Below are 24,866 nucleotides of genomic sequence, written 5' to 3'. Positions count from 1 at the left end.
CCTGAGTCTTTCGAGCACGATTCTAACACAAAGGTGCTCATGGGATGAAGCACCTCGCAATAAAAGCAATGCCTCTTCTCTAACAAACTCCGTATACCACACAATGTAAAAATTACAAGATATATTAACGACAGCCATCAGAGGCCAATATTAACAGCAGCAATATTACACTATCACCAGCTCACCCTAATAGAAAGGCTGTTTCTCTCCCTACTCCCCATCAGAGATGCAGTGGCAAGGAGCTGTTGCGGCTACACTTTAGTTTTTATTAGTTCTCACAAGATAACTATGCTAAAAGGTTGCATCAGGAATTTAAACTGCAGTTGTCAGCAGAAGTGAAGGACACTGTGGGATACATTTTCCTCTCGCTCTTTTATTGCTTGGTTCCTTGGAGTGATTCAAGCAGTTTAAGGACATGAGAGGTACTGTCACAATATCTGGCCCTCAGCAAGCTGCCATTTAATAAAAATAATACTAAAGAAGTGCCACCAGCACCTTTACAGCACTGGCCGGACCCACAGAACAAGAATCAACAACTGCACATCGCTGCCAAAGTGCCCCCTGTGGGATGTGCCCCCTGTGGGATGTGCCCCCTGTGGGATGTGCCTTCCGAGATGCTTGACATAAGGGGAGGTGGTTCCACAGCTCATGGGAAACACTGATTTCTGCAGCCCTACAAATGAAGTGTGGGATGTGCCGAGGGGTGTGATGGGCTGTCCATTGGATGGACCAGGCTGTAATTGGGTTTGCTGTGTCCTGCCCACTACTGCCCTATCACTCAGGTGCTGGTCATGCCACTTCCCTGACTGCCAGTCTCCAGAGGAGAGGGTGGAGGGCTGGATAACAGCATGATTGGCTCGGACCTAGGCCAGGAAGGACTCAAACAGCACTGGCACAAACAGAAATGCCTTAAAGATTCCCGTGACAGCAGGCAGCTGCTTTTTGTCCAGGCACCATGTGGGGGTTCTGCTGGACTATTCACTACTGACAATCAAGAAATGATTTAATTTGCATCAGTTATCCCTTCAACTTGTTGCTATGCAGCAACTCAAGTGCTTGGAGCTGGAAGGGATGTTGATCTTCAGCCCTATCCAGCTCTGCTGCACACACATCCTAAGGCAAAAGGCAGCTTTATTTGGTGCCTCCAAAGCGTCCCTGTTTTGAAGGTGAAGCTTTCTGCAGTAACCTATGTTGTATAGATAATTTACTTCACCTGCAGAGCCAGAAGCTTCAGCAGTTTTCAACCACAAGAAATTCCCACATCAACAGCTTCAGCAACTCCAAGATGAAACCAGCCAACCCCCCTCACCATGACCCCAACCACAATGCTGCTGCCTATGGGAAAATGGCTTCTTGTCAGCAGCTCGCTTGCACCAGGTCCCTCTATATCACTCTCTGCACATGCAGACAAAGCACCAAGAGAGCTCTATGTTGCCCAGAGCAAGAGCTGAAGATGCCCCTGTGCCAGGCAAGCACGCCTTTAAATCTGTGGGAACAAACAGACCGTGCTTTGTGAAGCATGAGCTCTTTAAGCAGAGATGGTTCTTGCAACCAGACATGGGATTTCATGATTTTTTAAGCTTCGGAGCTGTTTTTTACTGCATTAAAAGTAAGAGCTTCAGGTCACCTTTGATGCAGAGAGACCTACAAGGAGGCAGCTGTCAGATGGTGCCTCAGTAAGGCAGTATCTGCTCCTTACCCATGGGCTCAGAGCCTCGTGAACGCCTGTGCCATCTGTACACTGCATGTTTGTACTCCAAATCCCACAGACGCTTCTTTGATGTGCTGGCCTTCGGTGAGCTGGAGCTCCTAAAGGTCTTTGAAGATAACAACAATCTGCACAGAAATATACACTTAATGGATAGCGACCCCCACTCCCCATTCCTTGAAACACGAGTTTTTGTTGTTAAAAAAATACATGTGAATTAAACTGCATTTCAGTCTTTAATCCTCATTTATTTTGCTAAGCAAACAGCTTGATATCAGGAAGAAATTAGTTCCTCAAAGAGCAGTGATGCAGTGGTACAGCTGCCCAGGGAGGTGGTGGGGTCATCCCTGGAGGTGGTTCAGAACTGTGGGGATGTGGCACTGAGGGACGTGGGCTGTGGGCTGGGGTTGGGGATCTGTGAGGTCTTTTCAAATCTTTAAGATTTTGTGATTGTAACAGGTGTTGGAGTTGGGAAACTCCAATACAAACAAATAAGATCTACATCCTTCTGCAAATTAAAGCCAGCACCTCAGATGCAGACCCAGCTGAGCTCACCTTCCATCCAGAAGGAACCGAGGATGGAGAATCTGCAGTCCCAGGTGGCTGTGATCAATCTGCTTACCAGGAGCCAGGGAAAGCAAAGCCAGAAACCTAATGGCACTGTGGGATATTTGGATGTATCAGTGCTCTCCTCTGACCTCCTATCTTCTGCGTTTTGCTAAATGCATCCATTTCCTTTTACTTCTCCTTTCAGCATCCACTGAAAAACTTTTCCTTTTATCCCTCGGTACCAAAACCATCACAATGTGCTTTCATCTCATCCTCTCCTGACAATTACATCCACTTGCTTCCCTATTTTCTTTCAAGGCTTTCATTCACGCTGCTTTTTTTTTTACCTCACTCACCTGCCTGACCATTATTATTTTCCACATTGTCCCACATGCCATTATGTATCTAAAACCCGCTTTCAGGATGGTTATTTAAGCCCATTCTCCTGCACTCGGGTGGATGAATATTTCTGTTGAGCCTGCAGCAGATCCTCCAGCTTCTGCTGCACTAAATGCTATTAAAGAGATGCTAAAGTCCACTGGAAGTTTGGACAACGCAAAACATGAAATAGAGCTCTTTGATATTTAAGAGCTGAAAGTTTTCCAGGCTAATGCAGGGAACGTCACATAAAACAGGCAACCTCACCATCTGGGTCCATTAGCTACACTCGGTGTACAGCATTTGCTGTCTGAATTGTTTATGCCTCGTTTGAGCACGCAGACTACCCGGCATATTAATAGTTTGGGAAAGAATGTGTAGAATAGAGCTAGAAATGAGGGAGCATTTGGGATGCCTGTTGTTATGCCAGGATGATGATGAGGCACAGGGAGACAACCCTTGATCACGTGCCTTTAGATGACCCAGTGACTGCTGAAACCCCACAGTGACAAAGACCTCCAAAAAATCCCTACATTCCTTCCACGTCCCCAACTCAGCCAATTGAGCTGCTATGATGAGAGCTTTGCATAGAGTAGGCCTTGGTACGAGCAAAACACAAGGATGCTCAATGCAGAAATAAGGCGGATCAGGAGCAAAACAGTGCCAGGATTTACTTTTGAAGAAGAAAAACACAGCCAAGGAAAAATGTCTTTGTAACACAGGAGAAAAGAACTTGCAGATAGGAGCCATTTTGAACACACTGCTTATGTTCAAGAAGACATTTAGGGATGAATATTGGACCTTCAAAAGAAAGTCCTCTGTGGTTGGCTTGTGCTGCTTTACCCAAAGTCATCCAACCCCCTGTTGGAAATATTACACATCCTTTTCACATTAGAGCAGTTGGGTGGCATGAACAATTAGCATGCAAGCAGAGGGATGCTCAGCAGGGGGATATTAACTGCTTCAAAGAAAAGCAAGAGGCACATTAGAGCCTGTTCCAGCACATGAGTCCTTCCCTGCGCTGCAGACAGATAATGCAGCAAAGCACATAGATGGAGCAGCACTTCCCTTTGAGAACATTTCCTAAGCTTGCCGTCAGCTGTGGAAATTTATTCAAAAGGAAGCGGTCCAAGCAAGAACTTCCAGCATTCTCCTGTGCAAAATCACTCTCGCTACAGCATTTTGCTTTCACAGCAGAAACGATGCTAAAGGGATTCTGCCCCCAGAAAAAAGGAACAGAAACTGCCTTTGCAGTGTCACTGTGCAGAACTGTGCTGGCACAAGATGTTCAGAAGCCACCTCCTGACATGTCCTGTGCTGTGACACTGGACTGACACACAGAATCACAGAATGACCCAGGTTGGAAGGGACCTCAAGGATCATGTAGTTCCAACCCCCTGCCTGGCAGGGCCACCAAACATACACATTTACTAGATCAGGTTGCCCAGGAGACCCCATAGATCCCCATAGAGACCCCATAGATCAGGTTGCCAAGGGCCCCGTCCAACCTGGCCTTGAACACCTCCAAGGACGGGGCATCCACAACCTCCCTGGGCAGCCTGTTCCAGGGCCTAACCACTCTCCTAGTAAAGAACTTCCCCCTAACATCCAACCTAAATCTTCCCTCTTTTGACTTAAAACTCATCACCTGGAGCAGACCTGGCAGTACCCAGCACTCTCTACCCAAGCAAGGGAGTTTGGTTTTGTTTGTTCTTGACCCAGTGGGAGATATAAGAAGTTCAAGTCCAGATGTTCCTCCCCCTTTTCCCCTGCCCTGCTGCTCTTTGCACAAGTTCTTTAGCTTTTCCCACGTCTATTTTAAACGTACGGATATCAGAGCTATGTAAGCTACTTCACTAGTATTCCCATGGAAACAGTAAAAACATCCTTTCTCCCTATCCCCAAGCTGTGCATCCATAGCTGGCATTACTCACTGCTGTACCACCACTCTGGGAATTGGAGCAGCCTGGTGAGCTGGGACAAGCCCCCAACCCCTTCCAAGTGCCCACATCTCTCCAGGCAAAGCCTTTGTCCTGGAATGCTTCACATACCACTTGTGGGGTGGTGGTTCATAAAGTCATCTGCATTACCCCGAGCCATTTATCATATTCTAATAATGTTTTATGGCTCCATGGGTTTTCTGAAGCCCACAGATTTTCTCAGCACCAATTCTGCACTTGATGAAAATCACCAGAGTAGCCAAGATGAAGTTAGCACTAAGAATTACTACGTTCAAACTCAGTATGAACTACTGCGATCACATTTGCAGCGCTGCAGCTTTATCACAGCCTTGATGTGACTTTCATTTCTCACCCTGGTGAAGAAATGAGCAGAGCTGAGGGCTTCCACTGCCTTCAACAGCTCTGACACGGCCCAGCCACCCAATACTGAACTTGTTCACAGCTGCGATATGCCACCAGTTCACAGAAAGCACCCAAACTCCCACCTAAAAGCACAAGATCCTACAGCCCGTTTCTTTTCACCACGAAAAAACGAATTGAGTGGGAAAATCATCCTTAAAGATACATCCGACTGTCTACTGACCATCAAACCAGATTAACTTAGAAAAGTGGCCAATCTAAGTGTTAGATTTTGAGAAGGGGTTCTCTCAGCCTTATATGTGAGGACTGGGAACAGCAGCTTCTGCTAACAGAGGGATGCTTCAGTACCCACATAGATATCCATGTTACTGCCTTCACCAACATACAAATATATATATATATATCCCCATACACACAGAGCACAAGCCCCACTAACCTTGCACAACTAGATACAGGGTCTCCAAAAAGCACACAGTGCTTTGACGATGATGCTCCTGAAATGTGCTTCCAGCAGCTTCCCAAAATCACATGCATTGTAACAGCAGCAAGGACAGGATCCAACTCGAGGGAGGCATTCAGCGATGCTTAAGTAACACAGCTTTTCTCTCTCCTGCTCCAACTCCCTGCCCTTATTCCCCAGCACATTTCCAAATTGGCCCAACTTTGGTGCGTTTGCATGGGAATTACAATAGAAACATCTGCCAACCATCAAGTTGTGGCTCCCAAGAGCGGGGACAAGGCAGCTCAGAAGGGAAAAACTGGTCAGTGTGCTCTCAGCTTTCTTTTTTTCAGTGTAAGAACTGGGTATTTTCTCAGCCTCGTTCTCCACAACAGCCGAGTTGTTTTCACTGGAGCGCTCCCAACAAGCACATCCTTTTTGCAGACAATGAAACCAAGTTTGACAAAATATAAGCGACTGAAAATGCGGTTTTTAAACACAGAGCACCTGGCAAGCTTTTAATAACCACTATTTCCACCCATCATTGAACTGCTGGTCAAACTGCAGAGAGGTTTTGCACCAATAACCATCTATTCCCATAGGGAAATAGTGGCTGGAAGATGCTTAGGAACGTCACCATTTACCTCTCCCAGATGAAACCTGCACTGATCCCCTTTCTCTCATTACCTACCGTAATCTGCATTTTGTTTTATTGCTTTGTCTAATTAAGGACATGTGTTCCTTTGGATCAAGACCTCAACATCTTGCTCACCCATAGTAGTTACTCAGCACACAGATGCTGCTTTGCAAGCAAAACCACTGATTTTAGCCACGAAGGTACCAGTTTCACATGAGCATCCCAACAAGTGCATTTAAGCACAATTCTCTTTAAACATCCTTGTGTTCATGCATGGATCCCTCACAGCAAGATTTCTGAGCGAGCAGAAGCACTTGCTGTGGTATTTCCATAATCAGGATTTCATGTTGCCCAAAAGCAGTCATTTCTTTTCCTCAGAGTCTCCAGCAATCCCCAAAACAGGTACAGCTTGGGACAAAGGAGATGGTAAGCAGCTGGATACCCTGTGGTATCTCAGGGGCCGATGAAAAACAGCAGGGAGACACTCCCAGACACCTTGCTGTCTATATCTGCCGCTCCGTATCCACAGCCCATGAAATCCCATATTGCACAAACCCCAGCTGAGCTAAACACACTGAGAGCAGCATATAATGAGGAGATGGAGAGCTCTGTGAAGGATGCAGATACAACCTGACACTGCTGGTCCTTTGGGCTCCTTCCTTTTGGCAGCAGGGGTCTCCACGAGGTCCCATCCAAAAGAAATGACTCAAGCAAGTGATCTTCCTGAGGTGTGATGGAGAAGTGGGGGCTCTGAAGGGCTCAGGAATAAGAACATCAAATCAAAGCCTGAGGAATCCACGATGCCCTTTGGAAAATGTCCTGGTCAATTCTTGAAGTGCTAAGTCCTGACTCTACCACAAACTCAGTTGTGCTGTGAGGAGATGAAGATGCAATGAAGACCAGCAAAACAAAATCAGGGAACAAAAGCTGGCATGCATTAATCTGACCAATGCATTTGGACAGCAGCAAGCTACTGGTGAGCTCCTGGCACACAGCCCTGTAGCTCCAACTGCAAGGCAACAGCAAGAGAGGATGGAGAGTCAGTCTGCAGCCCTGTTAGCTCAGGGCCAACACTTGTGTGCCAGCAGCCCTTCCACAGGAAGGTGGGAGCATCTGTGCTCATCTACAGCTTCCCAAGTTATAAGGAGGCCCTCTGAGTACATCCCATTTACAAGCAAAACCAGACAGCAACTTTACGGTCACTAAGCTACCTGTGCATAGCAAGTGCTGCAAGATCTACAAGGACTTCCAATTCGTTGTTATTAACACATTCTTCGTATTAATCTTCCCCAAGTGATCCATTGTAGGAATTTATGTATGACCCTCTATTGAAAACCACAGTAACTCTCTCCCTGAACATACCACGGAGCTTAAACACATGAAAGCAGGGAGCCTGAAGAGGCTGATGAGGATCATTTGCCAGTACATTGCGAAGGCCAATCTGCTTTTATGGGACGTTTTATAGTATGTTTTTCCAAATTAAAACTAAAACAGTTCCCAGATGGAAGCTGCACCGCTGCAACTTCAACCTTAACAATACTCTGTTGCTGTTGTTGTTAAAAACATGTAAAGCTTCTCTAAATCTGAGCCCACAGAAAGGCTGGCAGCTCCTTGCACTGCTCAGAGAAGACTCAGGGGTGATGGCACAAACCTCGACACCTTTTTTTGGTCCAACATTGAAATAAGAAGGAAAAGTTCATTTCAGAACAGCAGCAAAGTTTGCCTTTATTTCTACAATGCGTGCATCAGACTGTGGAAAATTTCCTTACAAAGCTCCAGGCATCTACACAGGCAGCTGGGGATGGAAACGTATTCCCTTGCTCACAGTGTGCTAATCCAGTGACTCTGAACTAAACAGCTTGCTGCTGCAAATTGATTATTGCAGTTCTGAAGTGTCCCATATAGACGTAACGTGGCTCTAATACACTTTCCAAGTCACAGCTTTTTTCCCAGGAAGCAATGTCTAAAGCTTGAATGTAGCTTTTAATTTGCATCATCAATGCTTAACGCAGACAATAGTCTGGCTCATCCCTTCATGCTTATTCTGGTGCTGGAAAGGCAACAAAGAACAGAGTATTTTAGTCAAGCACTTGCAAATGCACAGAATTGGAGGAGATATGGGAGATGAAAGCAGGTTCTTTGCTTACTTCTGAGAACATGCAATGGCAGAAGTGCAGCCAGCACCTGGCTCCATCGGCACCTTCCGTACCTTGCAGAGATGACACACATTCCTAATTTGTTAAGGACAAATGCAGAACTAGTTTCACCTACAGGACCGCAGGGATGGTCTCACAGGTCACCTTCCCTTCACCAGGCAGCTACAGCCACCTGTCCTCGTTCCTTCCCCGGGCACTTCTCATCCTATTCCTAATGCTGCCCTTACTCTGATTCCTGGCTCCTTCCCAAGCCCTCTCCCCCCCCTCCTCCTTTCTCTTTGGTGTCATTGCCAACACCCACTCCCAATCTCCATTAGAGTTTCTGCTGGGTGCAGAGATCCTGTTCCAGCTGATCACTACAACACTGCCTGCGCTTTGCATTAAGGGAGGATCAAGTTATGCCACAGCTCATCAAAGCCCACGACACTGTCAGTAACCATTACAAGAGCTTTCACTCTGCCTGATGGAAGGGAAAACCGCCTTGGCCATACTAGAGAGGCCAGAAGGGAAAAGAATAGTTTTCACTGTAACAAGATCTCCTAATGGAGTGAAAACTGTGCTGTCAACACAAGCAGGACCCACCATGCTGGAGAAGTTTTCCCTTTTCCAAAGGGTTTCAGGCAGCACAGACAGAAGTAGAAACACCACCTTATCCACATCTGTTTGTTCCTCAGATTACTCTCCAAACCTGTGTTCCTGGTCCACCTTCCTGGTGGGTCTCTCTTCCCTGTACTCACTGATCTCTTTATAAAGTGATTACAAATGTTTATTACAGCTGCCCAGAGAGGCTGTGGATGCCCCGTCCATCCCTGGAGGTGTTCAAGGCCAGGTTGGATGGGGCCCTGGGCAGCCTGAGCTGGTATTCAATGTGGAGGTTGGTGACCCTGCCTGTGGTGGGGGGTTGGAGCTTCACGATCCTCGAGGTCCCTTTCAAACCAATCATTTCTATTTCAGAACAATCAAGGTAACAGTGATAGGGTTGAAATACAGAATAAAAAATCTTTATGAAAAATACTGAGCAAAACCACGTGCTGCAGCCCTGAAGATGATTTAGTGGCAGCAGGGCGCTGAGGTGGTCTTTCTCAACGTGCATTTGTGACACTTCATATGCATAGTTTTGTATAATGGCAAGAAAAATGTCAGGCAGGGGAAAAAGAGAAGTCAATTAGGAAGTCAGCTGTGGGGGAAGGGGTTCTTTATGACTTCTTCCAGACATAAATTTCCTCTGTCAAATCCAGTAGAACGCTAATGCTTTGTTGGGTGAATGAAAGAACTCGTCCTGGATGTGGGACAAAAGACCTGTGCACTGCTGAGCCCAGATGCTGCTGGAGTGCTCTCACCCTGCCCAGCACAGCCTTGTCTCTTCCAGCCACTCCTGCAGCTCCCAGGGGTTACCATAAGGCTGACCAACCTGCTGGGACACAGTAACAGGTATTCAATCACAGAACCAATAAGCCTGAAAAAGACCCCTAAGATCCTCTAGTCCAACTGTCCACCTACCACTGGTATTACCCACTAAAATACACCCCTAAGTAGCTCATCTGCCCTTTCTTAAACACCTCCAGGGATGGTGACTCCATCACTTCCCTGGGCAGCCTGTTCCAATGCAGAGACCCTCTTTCTGAGAAGAAAAAGGGAGGTAAAGCTCAGACCGCCAGCGTGAGAATGGGCTGATAAAGCTGCACTGCAGTTAACGAGGATTTCCTGCTTTTGAAGCTACAAAAGCAGTTTAAGTTGTCGGGTTTGTTTTTTTCTTTTCTTAGCCATTAACTCACAATGTCAGCACAAGGAGCAGGAGAAGGAAGTAAAAACAAAGAAAGCGCAATGGATTGTGGCACACAACCTCCACCTACAATGGAATCTGTCTCATCTGTCATCCCTCATCTGGCCTCCTCTTCCTCTGCTTCCACCTCCATTCCTCATGCAGCTGCTCTAGCCTTGGTCCTCTCCCTCCCATCACCGTGATTCAGAAGAGAGCAAGCACCAAGAATACGTTTCAACGGGCACCAAACTGATAAACTTACCTAAATGACATAGTTTAATTTCAAGGCAAGATGGTTAAACCAGAACCACATGCTGCATCTGTGCTGAAACGGATGAGTCCTCACCTGTGAGCTGCCACATTAAACATGGCAGACAGGGGTGTTGCTGTTTACTTTGCTGTAAGACAAGAGAGCTTCACCATCACTACCTTAATGTACAACACAGATTACCTGAACCACTGCATATCAAGAAGCAGTAATTAGGTAAATTAAGGCAAGAAAGAGCTAAACCATTTGCCCAGAGCCACTGGAAGCAGTCAGTGACAGGGGAATGGGTGACATTTAGGCGTCTCTTTACAGCTCAAAGTCCTAATGCAACCCCAGAGATGAGTTCAGGTGCTGTCAGACAAAGCACCAGCATCCCAAAACAGGAGCATCTCCAAACCACCAGTGGGGAAAGCTGTGGAGCAGCCAAGGCCAACTTTCTCCCCGCTCCTTTCCAGCCAGGAGGAGTTTTGCTGGCTGAGTGATTTCAGGAGAGATGGAACGAATGGTCGACTGAGAACAGGCAGAAAAGCAAACACAAGTCCCTCACCCCCTGGCGCTCAGGTCTCAAAGAACTGAAGGCTGCTGAAGGGTCACTTGTTTGGCCGGGCTGCCTGAGACATGCTGTACAGTACAAGCTCCTTTGTGAGCGAGCAAAGCTGCAGACAGAAGGATAAAATAAAGCCTTGCAGGCACTGCGGCAGCAGGAGGCATTGGCAGAGATGTCACAGCCCAGCTCTGGAAACCCTGCTGTTGTGCATGGGATGAGGAATCCGCCTGGCCCCAAGGCTTCCGGAGAAAGCACCGCAGGGAGCAGAGCAGAGCGGGATACGCTTACAGGATCAGAGTGCCTACAGCTCAGGTATCCTGGTATTCCAAATACCTCGGAGACAAGAGTAAATAATTAATAGGCAGTCATGGGATGTCAGTGAGCAGTTAGATAGTTAGGATTAATTTAATTACTTCAGCCTCAAACGCATCCCAAAATCATACCAGCAAGAGATTCTCCTTCCAGCATCTCCCTCACACAGTAACTCTCATTACCTGCCCTCAGCTCGGGTGCAGCTCTCGACATCCCCAACAGCAGAGCTTTCCTTGGGAGAGGTTTCTGGCAGCCTGGCTCATTTTCAACATTAGGATGTAATAAAAAAAGGAAATTCATGAATTGGCTGAAGCAATTTGAGGAAGATTTGTGACCATAGCAACATTACTATCATCTACACTGCAGGGAACAAAAGGTACTTTGATCATGTTGTTCTGTACCCTCTCCAACCCTCCCATAATGAGAGACATTGGCATCCAGACACTCTCCAGCCCCCCAGCAGCCCACATGTGATCTCCCACTCACTACTGCTGACTTGAAATCACTGTGCCAGGAGTAGATAACAACAAAACTCCTGGCACAATCCCAACTTCACAGAACTGTTTATTGCTGGCCTATGTCACACAGCTGCTGCCTTCCTTCCTATCGCTCCCCATATCAGCTTCATCTCATATTCACCTATAGCAACTGGAATCTCACATTCCCTTCATGCCCAGCCCATGTTCTAACAGGGGCCTGAACTCCCCTCAGGCCTGCAGGCACTCCTGTAAGGCAAATAACAAAGGGAAACACTGAGAAATAAATCCAGCAAGCTGCCTGCTCTGTGTGCCCCCTTCATCTGCCCACCAAGCTGAATGGAGGTGGACATTAATGCTCTCCTTGTTCTCAGCTCTGCAAACCAGGGGTAGCTGCCTCGTGCTTCCTGCCCCCCAGACACAACATCTGGGCTCTTCATGGTCATTTGAAGCTCTTTTCCCACAAGGAGGAGCCTGGAATGCAGCAAGGTGGAGCACTGGAGGGAAAAAAGCCAGCAAACTTCCCAAATGAGTAGCAAAGAGCACAGGGCTGCAGTAATTCTACAGCTGGGATAGCTCAGCAGCAGCGATCGCAATCTGCCCACTTAATTTTGGCCCCGCGGTTTCTATTAGAAGCACACTAGGAGGAAATTCCTGCGCAGCAGTTCCAGCGAGGGGTGTCGGGTGGCCGGGGCTTTATTCCCAGCTGTGTCTCAGACCTTCTGTACAACCTCAGGGAATTCGCTTCATCTGCTCCGGTTTGCAGCATTCCTCAGGAACTCACAGGGGATCTCAATAGAATGCTACAAATAGCAACCGAGCCTAGGAATGCAATCAAGAGCAACTTCCTGTTCAGCAGGATGTAAAGCATCTTACAAATTTGCCTGTAACAAGACCAAAGGATTTAATTACACTGAGTTGATCCATCTGGTGCCCTCAACCATCCCACTTGGATAGGAATTCAAGGAGACACTCGTGCCAAGCCATGCCCATAGACCCACAGTATCACGGAACTTATTTAGGAACTTATTTCTCTTGACAACCTGAACTGATGACTTAGGAGACATGAAAAAGCAACAATAATAATCCAGCATCTCTTGCTGGTCTGGCTTAAATTGTTTCATAGCTTTCAAACTCCTAAATAAAACCTGAGTGTGGAAGTGGGACATGCCAGGAGCACACAAGAACTGTTTGTGAAACCCTCCTGGCTTCTCTTCTTCCATCAGACCCAAACTGCACAGTTCAAGAAGAAGAAAAGAATAAAAGGAAGGAGGAGAGGGATGTTTATTTCTTGTACTCTGGCAATGCAGCTCTGGCATTTGAAATTCTGTTAGAGTTGAACATATCCAAGCACTGGGCACCTTCTCCTAGCTCATCTTCGAGGTAATCTAGAAAGAAAAGATGCAGCAGAAGTGGAAAGCCACTGTCAGTATATACGCTCCCATCTCACTTTATGTATCCAAACCCACCTGCAGCACAGCAATCCAACGAGTTACTCAGTATGTTTGTGTTACAGGATTCACACCTCAGAGCTTTGCCAGGTCCCTGGAAGAAAGGCAGCAGCGCGATGCTTCGTGCTCATTTCAACCATCACACACCAGTCTGAAGGCAGAGCACAGCACTGCAGCAGTCAGAGAACAGACAAAGATATGCTTTGCTTCTAGGGCATCACAAATACCACTTGGCAATGCTGTACAGCATCCGACACCATCTCCTCCTGGGCTCCTGCTGTGTACAACTCCCACAGCTCTGAAATGTCTCTGAGAAATTCATTGTTAAGAATACAGCATCGCTGGGGCTTTCCAAGACCGCCCCAGCTTCTGCTACAATAATAATTGGTATTGTTGCCTCTGGATTTGGTGAGGGCAGAGCTGGAACAAGGGGGAGCTTAGGGAATCCCTAAAGTCACCCCAACACCTGGCTCCCCATCTAAGGGAGGTGTGAAGTGAAGGTCGGCCCTCATCTGTTGTTTGGGTTTTGTTTTTAACACTTCTGGCTTGGAGTCAAATTCAGAAGTTCAGTATGAAGTCAGATTTTGCTAAAGGCTGGGTGATACCTGATTAATGTACAGAGCAGCCCAGGATGCCCACCATTCCTCTGTCACAATTTACAAACTCTCTAGGAACAGATCCTGCACAGCACCACTTCTAAGCCCAGGAAGCCCAGCAGGGTTGTCTTTTCCCATTTGCAAGCCAAGAACCTCTGCCAACAGAATTCCTATTGCATCAAAGCAAAGTTTCCGAACACCAGCCATGACTTCTGATTCAACAGTCCAGTAGCAGATTCCTCCTCTGCCCCAGCTGTTGGTGTGATGTGTCCTCACGTGCACAACACCTGCTCGTCAGAAATGAAGCCCAGTGCTTTATAGCATGAAATAGACTTTGCAAACACATGAACTAACCGTGCAAATGAGCCATTTGTTCAGGTTCGATGCACACTGGCCCATTCCTTGGTCTAAGCCCAGTCTTCACATTCATCCAAACTGAGGACAACAAATCCAAATCCAGACTCCACTTTGATTCCTAACAAATAACCCTCATGACTTGACTCCTATGCAAAACACTGAGTTTTGGTAGGGTTTAGTTTTTAGTATCAACACCTCCACTGACAATCAATGGGGTGGGCTGGCCAGGACAGACAGAAGATCTGCACACAACACTTGCTGAATATTACACACAAATACTTCTCTCCATGCACAGCTGCTCCATGCAGTCACTCCCTCACAGTGCCACAGGGCCCTGGTACACAAATGCTGTCTGTAGCAGTTTGCTCCTTCAGCCATGATGGTTTTTTTTATTAATTATGGGTGTAACAAGAAATGCACATATATGAAAGGCAACTCCAAGATATCAAAATGACCTAAATAATGGTAATTTCTTGGTAATTTCACACAACTCTGCAACTCGCAGTACCTCGAGCAATCAGCACACGCTGGTCACACAGATAAAAGCTGGTGGCTTTTAACTTTTGCTATCTGAGACATCCTTTCCATTGTGCACATCTCCGATAAGCACCCAGCGGTTGCAAAGAAGAACCACGAGGCTGAAGTCTCAGATCTCTCCTGATTTTATTTAGATGCCAGTGAGAGAAGCTCTCCGGACTGCACAGACCATGAAGAAGCATTGAAGGGAGTAAAGCCAAACCTGCTTTCAATCTGCAGTGTTAAAGAAGAAATCACATCCAAGAAAGGTGCACGTGGAGGCTGGAAATACTGTATTATCATGTGGATCTGAGCCAACAAGGAGATCAAACCGTGTTTGCAAATGGAAACTGAATATCCAGACTTCCATGGGAAGCTCCTATTCAACAGTAAGGGGAATAAAAATACTCACTGTTCACACGTTTTAGCTGTTAGTCTCAGCTGCGCCTGGTTCTGCTAACACAACATGTTTGCCATTCATGTCTGAGGCACGTGAACAAGTTTCATTGTCACGTACTTCAGAAAAACAAACCAAACCAAACAGAAAAAGACAGAAAAACAGTAAAAAAACAAAAGATTCCCTCCATAAACAAGAAACACAACCAACAAAACAAGCAGAAAACCAACATTTTTTGTCAAGTCTTCAAGTTCCAGCCACAATGTATGAAGACACTGAGGCTGCCTAACGACCAGGACTTGCAGTTTAAGTTCTCTGGTGAACCAGTCTGTTTGGATTCCCCATGTTTTCATTTCACCTTATGCACAGAATGCAGGGATGGAATTTGCCAGGATTACATCAATATTTGGAGATGTAGACAGGGAAAGAATCTGCCCTGTGATGGGCAAAGCCAACACAAAAATAGAGTTTTAAGGCTGCAGACGGGTTACAGAGCAGTTTTCTAATGAAGGAAGGCAAAGTAGTACCTCTGTAATAAACCCAACAAGAGAAACTATAACGGACAGAGCTGGTCCAGACAGCCCCACAATAAGAGGAGGAGAATGGCACAGGCTGGGGACCTGATGGAGTTGAACTTTATGACCTTTAAGTGGACTTGATGACCATTAAAGGTCCCTTCCAACTCAAACAACTCTATGAAATGACCCTTCTCACCCGCAAGAGCCCTTGAACAGCCTTCAGGCTGTCCAATAGAGATCATAGAGCTTCCCACTGTTCAGCTAGCCCTATATAAGGGACTTTCAGGTGAACTGCCCAGCAAGAAGTGCCTGTGGATGGAAGTGGAGGCATTGTAAAATCAGTAAGGTTGGAAAAGACCTCCAAGATCCCCAAGTCCATCTGCCAACCCATCACTAAAACACGTCCCCCACATCTCCATAGTTCTTGAACAACTCTCAGGACAGTGACTCCACAAACCCCCTGGGCAGCCTGGTCCAATGCTTGGCCACTCCATGGCCATTACCTCTCATCCTAGGAGACGATGTGCAGATAAATACTTCCATCTTCCAAATACACTTCAGCTTTTTGAGCACTTGCTCACATCACACTGACAAGAAATACACAAATTCCCTGTAAGAGTGAGTAAGAAGCTGCTTCACACACTCCCTTTGTGGGCAGTAACTGCTCTTTGTGGGATTAGACAGGACTGGCTTGAAGAAAATAAGAGGGGGAAAAAATGAAGTGAATGCTTCTCTTCTTCCCCGAAATGCTCTGAAGCCAACCCAGAGCATTAGGAACCAGAACACTGTCCATCCTCTCATCTACCACGTTAAGTCCCTTTGTTTTAAAATGCTCGTGGTGCAGCACATGAAACATTTACAATTCAAAAGCTGGGTTCAGATCAAACTGAATCACCAGGCTGATTAAACCACATTTAATACACTCATTTAACCTTTATCTAATAATTAAATAACGAACTCATTAGGGAAGGGAGCGGAATAATTTTAATCCTCATGACAAAAGAGCATTATCACTTCTGTGACAGCTGGTAACCACATACAATGGCCAGGCAACTCACGAGCTTCACATATCTACTCACTGCCTCAAACCAATGCTGAGACAACAATTCCTGATGCAAACCACAGTTGTCCATAGGGATCAGAGGCACAGAAAGTCTCAGCTCAATCGTCCACAATCTGAGGAGATAATCTGTTAAAAGTTTTGTAACATGTCTCAGTAGGTGAGACTGCTTCACAATCAAATACACCAGGTCTAACATTAAGAGAATGCATATGAGCTTTTTATAGAGATAAATGTTATTTAATCTGTGATGCTTGAGTGAAATTGTAGGTCTGTCTCTCAGGATCACGCACTTACCTAACAGCCATCTGCTGGAGTTCAGCTGCAGTACAAGTGCTCCCCTCCCAGCACAAACAGGACAACGAGCAACAACATTTTAAAAGTCAATACAGAGAAAAAGAACAGCAGCTTGAGAAGAGGAAAATTGCTCCAATTTCATTTCTTCCGAGTGCTCGCAAAGGCAGCAGCTCTGCCCTTCACTCAAAGATCCCCGCACTTGCTTTTCTCCTTTATCTCCACCTATTGATTTCACAAGGAGCACCAAGATGGGAGCACTCGCCAGGAAGGATGAATGATGCGTGGAGATTGAAGAGGTTCAAAGCCAACCTGCCCAGAGAACTGAGAACCAAGTCCTAAACACGATTACTCAGCCTTCAGTTCACAAAATAAAAGCCATTTTCCAGGAGGAAGCAGATAGTGAAGCACTCAACCTTTCATTCAGCTCTGAGTATTGTTGGGGCATCTTCAAAACCTTTACATTCATACAAACGTTCACTTTCCGTCCTCGTAGATTTCAGAAGACACAGAAACAAAAACTGCAATTTCCTAAAAGCATAAAAGAAGGTTTTCTAAGTTGACCACGGCCCCATCCAGCCTGGCCTTCAGCACTGCTCTCAGTGTTAAAAATTTCCTTATAATACCCAGTGCAAACCAACCCTCTTTTATTTCAAAGCCATTTATCCCCTGTCCTACAGATAAATGCCCCCAACGTGTTTCATCCCTTATTGGGAGTAGTGTTCCAGATCTTCAAACCAATTTGGGAACCATCCTCTGGAAGGCCTTCTTCCTATCAGAGAATCACAGAATCACCAAGGTTGGAAGAGACCCACATGGTTCTATCTGATAACCATCTTTCAGTCTCCCATACAGCTGTATTCCCTTAGAGCTTGTGAGCATATAGTGGTCTAAAGCTCAGAGAGCCTGCAAATGGAAAGCATTATAGGACACTTAAGGCTATTATACTTGTGCTGTAGCCCAGAAGCCAGCCTTTAAGAGCAAAGTTGAGAAACAAAGCTCTTCCAAAAGAGCTCAGTGGGAGGTTGCTGTTAAAAAAAAAAAAGAAATGGGAGGTTGGGGAATTATTGGGAAATATTAGAGAATAACAAATTAATCTTCCAAGTTCGTTTCATTGCCATCAACTCTATCGAGCGAAAAAGGCTGCTCAGAGGGCAAGAATGGAACGAAGCACAGCATTTTAGGGAAAACAGCTTCGGAAAAGCAGATCTGCTGGGGAAATCAAAAAGGCAACAGAGGTCAAGCAGAAGGAATGGACTTCCACCCAGCTTTTAAAGCGAGGGGTGGCTGAAGTTCCTGAGATACAATTCAGCAATTACATTCAAGCCAAAAGGGAGGACCTCCAACAAGATCAAGTAAACGAGACAGAAAGGGGCAAAGTCCCCTTCTAAATGCCATAATTAAGACATGCAGAAGGAAACAAATAAGGACAAACTCATTTGGTGATCTCTGCTGATCCAGGAACAGAAGAGCCCCAGAGCTAGAAGTAGCTAATAGGCAGCTGAGAGACAGAAACACGTGGCGATGGCTCCCTGTGTCTTTTGAACCATCTTCAGATAACGAAACTCAGCCAGAATATCAAAAAGTCCCATGAGATCAGGAGAAGGAGTCCCATTTTTCAGCACTAAAGCCACAGGATGATGCCCAATGGAGAGGAGCTGAGCTCCTAACCCAGGGATGCAGCCTGACAGCCTCCTGTTTACCCATGTCACCCATGAGCACATTACCAGCACTGTGACCATCGCTCTCAGCGCAACACTTCCATGATGGAGAATAAGCAGCCCAAGCACAGCTGGAAACGTGGTGACAAGCTCAAACCTCCACAGTTGCATAAAGGAGCAAGTAATTATTACGATGCTCGGATGAGCTCATCTCTTGTTCTCATCAGACTTGTTTGTTAAGTTATCGTTCACTCAATAACCTTCCATTCCCTCTTAAGGCATCAAAGCGCAGGGAGGCAGCGCTGGGTTGTGCCTCTGCTACTGCTGTCCTCACCCAACAAACATCACAGATTCCAGCAAGGACTGAAGCTCTTGCACCATGCTGAGATTTATTGTTTTCCAAACAATTACCGACACACTTGGCAGAATTCAGCATTCTCTTCCCAGGAGAAGCTACGTTTTATGTGGGAGTCGGACAACTCTGAGCTCATAACAAAGTTCACACGGACAAACATGGACACAAATCATGAAGTCACACAGCTCCCACACCCCTCAGTGCGAGCCAGAGATATTCAGTTCAATTTGGAGCATCAAATCCCTCGAGCCAGAAGCATCAGCAACCAACCAACCACATCCTGCTGTGTGCTCTGCAGTGTATCACTTGGGATCCAACGAGTGAAAATGAAGTTATCACATTGTATTTCATTCTTCTGTTTCTTAAGCCTCTGCCAATAAGAACTCAGTGCCCAGCAGATGTGTGCAGTGGGACAGGCTGCTCTCCCAGAACAATACTCTGTCTGAAGGACAAACAGGAGCAAAGGTTTAATAAGGAAACAACAAGATCCAACGTCAACACATGGGCTGATGGAGGTGGCCATTACGCAGCTGGATGGAGAAGCTGCGCAAGGACCCAGTCCCAAAGGAAGGACCAACAGCAGTGAACCTATTTGGGAATGGAGGTGCTCCATTGGAGGGACACGGTTTAGCGAGCACAACGGTGATGGGTTGAGAATTGAACTTTATCTTAGTGGGCTTTTCCAACATTCACGATTCTATGATTCTGCTCTTCCCATTTTACATCTGCTCGGGGTCCTTCAAGGAAGCTGAGGCGAAACCTGAGCTGAACTTCTTATTTCTTAATCTAAAACCTGATAGGCTTCATGTTATTCTCTCGGAAGCCGTAAATAAACTAAATTTGAGTAGCACTGACTTTTATAGGGCGACCTTCATAAAGTATTGCTAGCAATAAACTTAGCGTTTGGAAGAGCAAAGCTGTAGGTCTTAATTATCCAGATTAACTATCACAGGAACTTGATAATATAAAAATTAATAATTAGAAAAAGAAATCCTCTCCAAGGGCAGAGAGCAGAGGAGGAGGGCAAGGAAGACATGAGATACAAGTAGTTTGTGGCAGAAAAGGCTTTATTCTCTCCCCCAGATTCGGAGAGCATGCTGTATTCTGCATAGAGAACATGGAGAATGAGCTGGGGGAGAGAACACCAAAATCAAAACAAGTCACAAGGCATCAACAATCCCTTGATGACAGGAGAGTAGTTTTTGTTGGCACAGCTCGCGACAGCTGGAGGAGTAATTGCAAAGCTGAGTGAGAATGCCTAGAATATATTTTGCCTTTACATGCTCAGATGAAAGATGCTATCCACGAGCATTTTGCTAACGTTAATTAAATCCACACAGCCCACTTTGGCAGATCAAGAAGTATTTATCCTGATTTTGTACAGAAGGGAATGAACATCTCTGGTGCTTTTCACATCAGGTATCTGCTCTTTCTACTTATGAAATGCCCCATAGATACACACAGCATCAAAAGCGCACATCACCCTTCCCAGACCAGCAGCTGTCCCCAGCATATTGCCAGGGCAGAGCTGATGATGATTCTGTTTTCCCCCAGCAGAAATCTTGACTTCACAAGGTAACAAGACAGCTCTGGCTGTGCAGATCAACAGCAGAGGTGAACACAAATACTGCAGATGGGCTGTAAAGCAATACCGCCCCTTTATGATTTGTTAAAAACAACAACAACAACAAGCAACTGCTCTTCCTTTGAGTTTTCTTTATCACAGTGATTCAGCCTTGAGAGACTACAGGGCTTCCCGCTGTGAAATGCCTCCCTCACTTCTGCTCCATTCCTTGTGATTCTGCTGCTTCCCAGCATTGCTTTCCAGCCACCCGCCGTACGGTCACAGCCCATCCCACGCTCTCAGGCCACTCACCTACACTCAGATCATGCGTTACCAGTTCAAGAGCTCCACAGCAGGGAGGGAAAAATATCCTTGTCAGCCCAGTCTTGTCGTCACAGCAGCTCTGCTGTGCTGTTAGAGGAGGAATGCTTCCTCATCTCCCCCACGCGATGCTCCAATCAGGGACTGGAGCCTCAGCTTTGGCTGAGTTCCTCCTCGCTGAGCCCCAGGCAAGTGCCTGTGAATCCAGCAGCAAACAAGTTTCATCCATCCTCCCTCTAATTACGCGTTGTATCGGCACACCAAGTATCTGAAGGTGGCTTTATGCCTAGCCATCAACAGCAACTGCCACCGATCCAAAGGAGCTGCCTATTCCATGTGCTGATATCTATGCGCTGCTCTTCAGCACGATAAAACAAAACGCTGTTAGTGCAAATGTCATCCAGTGTCCTGAGTGAGAGCAGGGAGGAAGAAAGGCTGGTGAAATATTTATCAAGGAGAGGCATGAAGAATTCGAGACACCCACATTCCCGTCTTCTGCAGAATAGAGCTGACATCTAACAAAACCCAAAGCAGTTATTAGCTCAACTGACATGGAGAATTTTGTATTCAAGAGAAGGGTCAGTGCTTGGGATCTATAAAGGGAAGCTGGGAACATCTGCAGGGACGGGAAGAATATGCATAAACACACTGTGTGAACTAAAATACACAGCCTTGCAGTCTTACCATGAGAATATGAATATTTGGAGTTCTTCCCCATCTGAAAATGCCCTTCAGACGGCTGATTACATATGTATCTCATATGGAAATGCATCTAATGATGCAAATGGAAAGGGAACCCAAGAATAAGTGGAGCACATCCAAAGACTTTAGATAGCAAAAGCCATAAAATCAACTACTTTTAAAACATTTCATTTCAACATACGCACAGCCTGGGAGAAGATGGGAAATGAGCACAGTGTAAAATATATAGCTTAAAACCTTGTTTTCATTTTAATTTCTTCTTTAACACTTGATAAAGCCCCCACGTGCCTTACAGTGCTGCACATGCAGCAGCTGCTGAGTGATGCCCATTGCCCTCAGGCCAGACAAACACAGGTCTTGCTCTTGCTATAGAGACAACTAATGCCCAGGTGAAGCAGAGTCCATCTCAAATCCCTTGTACGTACCAGCTCAGCAGCAATTACCAGTGCACCTATGGGGCTTACTATGCGGTGAGCACACAGAGTCAAAGCATTCTTCCAACTAAAATACCTGTCAAGAAATAGGAGCTCAGGGATACGAGCTGCCATTCAAACCATCCAGTCTCACCGTCTAGAATATTTTACTCAGGTTCAGCATCATTCCAGACACGTTTCCCTGCCTGCAGCACAGGAGGTGAGGACCTCCTGCCTTTGTGGTAACCCAGATATGACCATTGCTCCCAGACCCAACACCAGCTCTTCCCGTGCTGAAGGTTGTTTCCTTCGCCATCCAGCTCTCTGCTGCTTCTCCAATCTGCTCACTGAGGACGGAGGTAACACAGGAGTTAAGATAATGCATCTCAACTGCATTTTTAGTGACAGTGTCTTTTATTTTTATGGTTTTTTGGCTTGAAATCTCACCTATGCCATTGGCTTCTAAATAAATGAGTAAATACTGTGACATTATTAAATGCATCCGCTGCACAGCAAACAAGTCCTGCAGAAATCTATTCCTTTGCAGTACACCTCACCTTGATGACACCTTCCAACCAAGGCACCTCCAGACAAGAACTGCTGCTCCATTTTAACACGCTGCAATGTGATGCAGCTGCACTGACTGTACCTGGCTGCTGTCCTGGGGTCCTTCCAATGAATGCTTATGGCTTTGGGGCTCAGCTGGGACATCCATCTCCCTGTGAGGACCCTGCAGCACAACATACAGCAGCAAATTCCTGCCCACCTCCCTTGGCAGGTGCAGCACTATCTTAAGTTGAAGGATTTTTGGCCCCTATATATTATATATTCACAGACAGGTACTAACCTCTCAGCCTGCCCTTCCCAGCTCCTCTGTTATCTCTTTGCAGCTGCTCAGGGGTGGCTGACAGCTCCTACAGCCAGGAAACGTTTCACACTTCAGAGAAGCAGCAGTTTCTTACAGGCAGACTCTTCCAGATCATCCTTCACTGAGCCTAATGACTCTAGAAATATCCCTGGGGAGGGAACACTCTGCTGCCAATGAGCTCCATTAAGTATCCAGCAAGAACGAGCAAAAAAAACCTTTTTTTTTTTCATTCTCTTTCCAAGTTGGCTCTAGCACAGAACACATCACAGAGCATATGCTGCATAAACAACCTGCCCACAATTCCTGCACTGTTTTTTGGAGCAAGGTGGCTGTAAGCGAACATGACCATTTCCAGGGGAGTCAACTGATTTGGGAAAGCACCATAATACAAAAGCACTGCTTTTCTGATGGTTGCCCCACACATCGCTTCTCATGGGGAGGTGGTGGGATCACCAACCCTGTAGGTGTTGCAGATCCATGGAGATGTGGCACTGAGGGATGTGGGCAGTGGTGGTGATGGACTGAGGGTTGGCGTTAGTGACTTTGGAGGCCTATTCCAACCATAACAATTCTGTGAGAGGAAGCTGAACAACTGCAAATCCCTTTCAAACACTAACATGTGGGACTTCACTTAGGATGTGGTTTTGCATCGTAGCTCAGCAGATCTAATGCCATCTTGCTGCAGAAAAGAGATGTCTTCCCCTGCTTCCAGGCTGTCCTCAGTGAGCTGATTCGGGGAGTTGGGCTGGGAGGAATCAGGCACACAGCAGCACAAAAAGATCAGTGGGAGCACAACGCTGGGAGCTGAACCTTCTTTTGCAGCACTGGCTTGACAATGTATCAGTTCAGCTACAATGCACAAGTGCACTCTAAATTTAGATAGCTTTCTAACTATAAAGCCGTATCTCACATCCATTATTCCCCTCCCAACACAAGGACGAGCTATTCTATTATAAATGCTTTGATATCACCACAGTGCTCTCCACCCCACAGGAGCAGACATCAATTGTCATTAAAGTGGTTCCGTTTGTGAAGGTAGAAAAAAACGGAGACAAAGCTAATGGTGGTGAAGGACAGGTTGCCCGAGGAGAGGAACGATCACAGGTTTAGGAGGAAAGGGAAAAAAACTAAAGATGACTTTACCTGGGCTCGGGCTGCTGCTCATTACTGCTTCCAAGAGTCACTTGACAGGTTGTGACCTACACTGCTCTCGGCCTATTCACTTATCATCCATCTCAGGCAGCACAGCCTCCATTTGCCCATGAGTACCACTCAGTGACGGCATCACGCGTTGGGTTTCACCACTCACCTCCCTCAGCCACTCTGCATCTTCACCTTCTCCTCAAGCAGAAAGCCTCTCTGAGCACAGACTCTATGCTGTGTGGGCAGAAGACATAGCTGCTTCCTCCTGTTGATATTTCCATCTACCCCCTGTTGGTCTGGGATTTCCCACAGAGCTTTTAAAGAGCTTTTCCCATTCAGGCTTTGCTCCACTTTAAGAGGTTTCTAGAGCGTGTGAACTCCATGTTCGTGGTAGATGCAGACACGCTTCTATTTCAGACATTCTGCTTCAGCAGCAAGAAGCCAACCTCTGTCCCTTTATTTTTTCCTTACTATAGTTTGAAAAACAATATGCAGCTATAAACACTTTAAATATGCAAGGACTTCTTGCTGTATGGAAATAAAATCCAACTTCAGACAATAATACATCAGTGCTATCAGTGCTGGCAAGAGCAAAGTTACTCTGTTCCCACACATCCCAGTCTGTTGGTGTCACTTGGAAAATAAAACTACTGCTAATAATATATAAAAGTTCCTCTGTCAAAAGGTTGAGGGCTGAATCCACAATGTGCTGAGAAAGAATAACAAAATCTAACTTGGACCAGAATTACTGAACCATCCGATTTCAGGACAAATATTTTGTCAATTTATAGAATCATTCGGGTTGGAAAAGACCTCTAAGATCACCAGGGCCAACCACCAACCCCAACCCACCAGTGCTCATATCCCTCAGTGCCACATCCCCACAGTTTGGGAACAGACGGTGAGCCCACCACCTCCCTGGGCAGCTGTGCCACTGCATCATCACCCTTTGAGAGCAGAAATAATATCCTAATATCCAACCTGAACCTCCACTGGCACAACTTGAGGCAAATATGTCTCGTCCTATCACTGTTAACCAGGAGCAAAATCTGACAGATCAAGAACTGTGCTTACAGTCCCACAGCCAGCAGCAGACC

General features: G+C 46.2%; 1 protein-coding gene across 19 annotated transcripts in view; it reads right to left on the bottom strand.

Annotated features, from left to right (window-relative positions):
• The window catches only part of EXTL3 (exostosin like glycosyltransferase 3), a 103,877-nt gene that overhangs the window by 42,470 nt on the left and 36,541 nt on the right, over positions 1-24,866 (bottom strand). The window contains exon 1 of one of the 19 annotated variants that reach the window (XM_015859688.3): positions 20,635-20,823. The exons of 16 other annotated variants lie outside the window; for them this stretch is intronic. The gene's annotated coding sequence lies outside the window, so the exon portion shown is untranslated. Of the gene's footprint in view, positions 1-16,745; positions 16,785-20,634; positions 20,824-24,866 lie in introns of those variants that run through there. 2 more of the 19 variants (XM_015859684.3, XM_085542292.1) reach the window with 2 other exon arrangements.

This window comes from Coturnix japonica, chromosome 3 (assembly GCF_054131305.1).
Source record: "Coturnix japonica strain WE chromosome 3, WE-NBRP24, whole genome shotgun sequence".
Classification (NCBI taxonomy): Eukaryota; Metazoa; Chordata; class Aves; order Galliformes; family Phasianidae; genus Coturnix; species Coturnix japonica.
This window is presented reverse-complemented; position numbering and strand designations above follow the sequence as displayed.